Raw genomic sequence first — 4,407 nt, 5'->3', positions numbered from 1 at the left:
AATGTTATTCATACAACCCAAATCCTAGTGCTCCTTGACCTGTATGGCAATCTGTTGTTCTAGTCAGACATGTGGGTACCCATGAATACTTAGGCTATCAGGGGACATCTTTTATTAATATAATACTCTGAAAAGGAATAGAGAAGATCAACCTTTTAGGTCAGGTAATTATAGGACATTCATATTATATAATGTACTAAGGATATTAATTGAATTATGTTCCTGTTTGGTATTGAAATTTTTGGTCTCTTAATCCACCCTTTATTTCACCTTGTTAGTGTTTCATTTTTGCTTTGTATTCATAGGTGTGAAGGAGCATGCCTTCAGTTGTGAAGTGGTAGGTACATTTTGCTAGTACCTAAATCTCTTTGGACTAAAACTCTAAATTCTCATTTTCATCATTAACTTTATGTTTACACAAAATTTGTTGACAATATGTGCAGTAGTATTGTGTCTGTCATAATCAGCCTCCACATTCATGTCTTCATGTTCTTTGTGAAAACCTAGAACAGCCTTCCAGCAAGATGGGAAATCACAGCTTGCTGAATGAGGTCATCCTCCTGGGAATCCCTCAGACAGAGGGACTGGAGACTGTGCTCTTGGCCATCTTTTCTTCCATCTACCTCTTCACCCTGCTTGGGAATTTACTCATCTTTACAGCAATCATTTCATCCTCCACTCTTCACACTCCCATGTATTTCTTCTTGGGACTTCTGTCTGTTTTTGACATGTTGTTCCCTTCTGTAACCTGTCCCAAGATGCTCTTTTATCTCTCTGGTCTGAGCCGAGCCATCTCTTACAAGGGCTGTGCTGCACAGCTCTTCTTCTATCACCTGCAGGGCTCTACGGAAGGATGCCTCTATTCTGTGATGGCTTATGATCGCTATGTTGCCATCTGTCACCCACTAAGATACATGCTCATCAGGAAACCTGCAGTCTGTGTCAGCTTGGTCATGGTAGCCTTGTTGGTGGGGTGTCTCCAGGCCACCACACTGACCTCCTTTACCTTTCAGTTAACCTACTGTGGCCCCAGTCAGGTGGACCACTTCTTCTGTGAAATCCCTGCAGTTTTACCCTTGGCTTGTACTGACAGCTCTATGTCTGGCCCAGAGAGTGGGCTCCATTAATGTTGGCCTCCTGGCTTTAACGCTCTCATTCAGCATTTGTGTCTCTTACACTCACATTGGGATGGCCATTCTGAGGATTCGTTCAGCAGAGGGCAGGCAGAAGGCTTTCTCCACCTGCAGTGCCCACCTCACTGCCATCCTCTGTGCCTATGGACCTGTCATCATCATCTACCTACAGTGCACACCCAACCCTCTGCTTGGGGCCGTGGTGCAGATACAAAACAACATTGTCTCCCCCATGCTGAACTCGTTGATCTACTCCTTAAGGAACAAAGAAGTGAAAAGGTCCCTGAAAAGAGTGTTTCAAATTTCAGTATTTTCTGTTCAAGAATGAATTACAGAGTTTATAATGGATTTTTAAAGTTAAGTGTTTCTGACAAACAACTTCCTATGGTCTTCTAAAAAATAAGCACATAGTTAGAGCTATTTCTCTGTAAACCATGTATTTTATTGGCCTAAGAAAACTTTTTATCCTGCTGTGTTCTTTTAGTTGGTAGGATCTCATAATTAACTATAATATTATTCTTCATGCCTCAATATTGGGAAAGGAGTCTGAGAGGTATAGCAGAGAGGTACAGACAAATTTCTTATCCCTATAATGGGCACTCAATTTTGCCTCATTGAATATTCAAGTAGGGATAGTCTCAGAAATATTCTCTCATAGCCTTTCTTTGTGCCAATTGAACCATACTATTTTACTCTTGCTCTACTTACAATGTAATTTGTCTCCTTTTTCAATCAGCAAACATTTCATTATCTCTATTTTGCAAAGAAAAATATTACGTAACATTGACAGAATCTGACCTGTGTCCTAGACACTGTGATAAAATTTTCCTATCACCTTATTTAGTTTTCACATCACCAACATAAAGCAGACTATATTTTCTTGAAAAGACTTGAAGATAAACATACCCAATATAGGGCATTAATCAGAAAATCAGACCTCACACTCATACCCAGTTGACACCCAAGCCTCTGTATTAATTTATCTACTATATGGCTGCCCTGAATGACCTGTTTACCAGTTTAAACTCCTCATTACCTGTTGAAAGTGCTCACATTAAAAATAAGTTACTCAGTGATTTACTGGTAAAGTAAGCACTGCCATAGGTCACCTTTATATACTGGATAAGGTCTTTACTCCTTTTATTCTGTCCAACCCATTGCCCACACTTATATAGAGAGCAGTAAGTATCTTGCCTTCTATGACACGTGCAATTATGGGAAATCCAGGCCTCAGCCCGAGCCCTCGCTGGTGTCATGGTTTGCTTCTTTACCACGCTTCCAATATTTTGCATTACTTTTTCAGTGAAAAGCCATGGGAAGGCCTTCCCAGCCAGTGTGAGGCCTAAGTATTTGTTCAGATGAAGTGCTCATTTGTTCTCCCACAAAGTTACATTTTCTAACCTGGTCTCAAATAAGGCTGAATTTGAAAATTAAATCTCAATTTTATCAGAATTCAAGGATAAAGAGAGGAAGCTCTTTTTTGAGGATTACACTGATATTCCAGCTCTTCATTATTCATGGCATTTTAGACATTTTTATTTTTTATATTCCATTTACTCTCTAAGTTCCCATCCTAATTTAAACTATTAAACCAAAAAAAGTGAATAAATTGAAAATCTCAAATAAAACCTACAGTTTCTCTTGTCAAAAGTGTGAATGAGGCAAAGAGGATAAAATACAGTGCACTCAAGCATTAGCATTATTTATTTATAAACAAATAATGTGAAAAGCAGTAAGAGGATTCCAGGGCCCCTCCTGACCTGATTGGCAAAAATCCCTGATCACAATGAGGCTTTTCCCCACACTTTGGGGCTGTCTGTCCTAGGGGAAGTGCTGGATTCAAACTATTCCAGTATGAGTTTGCTGTTCTAATGGTGAATATTGGTGGAAGAATCCACCTGCCTTGACACCTGGCAAAGTCTGGATAGTGTTGATGGACAGGTTCAGACCACAAGAATGTTTGCTTCTTTAACAGATTTCTTTTCTAGACAATGAATATGTCCATAAGAATGTTTCGGGTTTTTTTTCAGTGTTGTATCCAAAGTACATAGTTCAATGATGATCTAATAAGCTTCCAATGTAGGTTTATTAAAATAAATGTGTGGATGGATAACACTTAAACATTCAAATGATGATAGAGAGGAATACTTATTTTCAATGAAATAGGAATATCAGTTAAATTAGTAGGATACACAATACCAGCATTAGCCAATCCTATCATCTATCCACCTTTACATAAGATTGAGGAAAAATGAAAGTCAAACTGAAGGGCCACTCTTTTCCTCTTTTCGTCCCTCCTAAATCAATGCTGCATTGACATTCATTGAGAAAAGCAATTTGTTTATATTTAAAAGTGTTAGGTAGTAGCTAGCAATGAGCAGTGAAATGAATGGCAAGGTCACAAGCATTCTTTAAATTATTTTAGTCTTCTTTAAACTACATTCAAAATAGATGAGAGAGAAAAAGGTGGCAGTTAATTTGTAGAAAAGGAACAGAATCTAAGGAGTTAATTGGAAAATACGTCAAAAAGTGATTAATGGGACTAACTCTTGACAGAGTCCGCTAAGGTTGGTGGAAAGCTAGGAATTATAGCTATAGATTTCTCCACTTGTCTGGAAGGAAGTGTGCAGGTGCACTGAGGTAACTTCTAACTTCAGTGCCCTCTTTAACATGGGATTGACTTGTAGATGAAGCCCTCCCATCCCCAATATGATGGCCACCATGACAGTTCTGGAGAGGATCAACAAAGGTTGAAAATTCCACCACCCAACATGAAGAAATTAAACACCTGATGGTGAAGATTGCTGAAGGAGAACCCCAGTTCTGGTAAACACCAAACAGTAATAAATTTGGAGACAGCATTGTCTCCCTTGCCCTTCTCTGCTGTGAGAAGGCCCACTCTCTCTCTTTCTTGAGAATGCTTTCTGATTAATCCTCTGCTTAATCTTCCTGCTTTAAAAAAAAAAAAAAAAAAAAAAACTTTTGTCTCATTTTCACTTATAATGAAGTTCTCTTACATGGCTTTTGGTGTCTGACCTTAAATGTTCTTCTATAGGAACACAGAATTCAGATTTGGAGTTTCAGCTCCCTACTTTCCTGTGACCCCCCAAAAAAATTAACACAAGATTGTATTTAAAGCAATCAGGCAAGGAAGATCATTAGAATAAGAAGCAGGGAAGCAAGAGAAAGGGATGAGAGAAAAAGGAAGAATTGGGAAATGAAGTTGACCAAATTATGTCATATATAGGCATGTATGAATATATCACAATATATT

General features: G+C 38.5%; 1 pseudogene across 1 annotated transcript; it reads left to right on the top strand.

Moving 5' to 3' along the window:
• Positions 1-524: 524 nt before the first annotated feature.
• On the top strand, positions 525-1,461 carry LOC308635867 (olfactory receptor 10N1-like; annotated as a pseudogene). The gene has a single exon. The product of its transcript is annotated as an olfactory receptor 10N1-like (transcript).
• Positions 1,462-4,407: the final 2,946 nt, after the last annotated feature.

This window comes from Spermophilus citellus, assembly GCF_964194105.1.
Source record: "Spermophilus citellus genome assembly, chromosome: 2".
In the NCBI taxonomy this organism is placed as follows: domain Eukaryota; kingdom Metazoa; phylum Chordata; class Mammalia; order Rodentia; family Sciuridae; genus Spermophilus; species Spermophilus citellus.
Note: the sequence above shows the minus strand (reverse complement) of the source record. Positions and strands in the feature narration are given on the sequence as shown.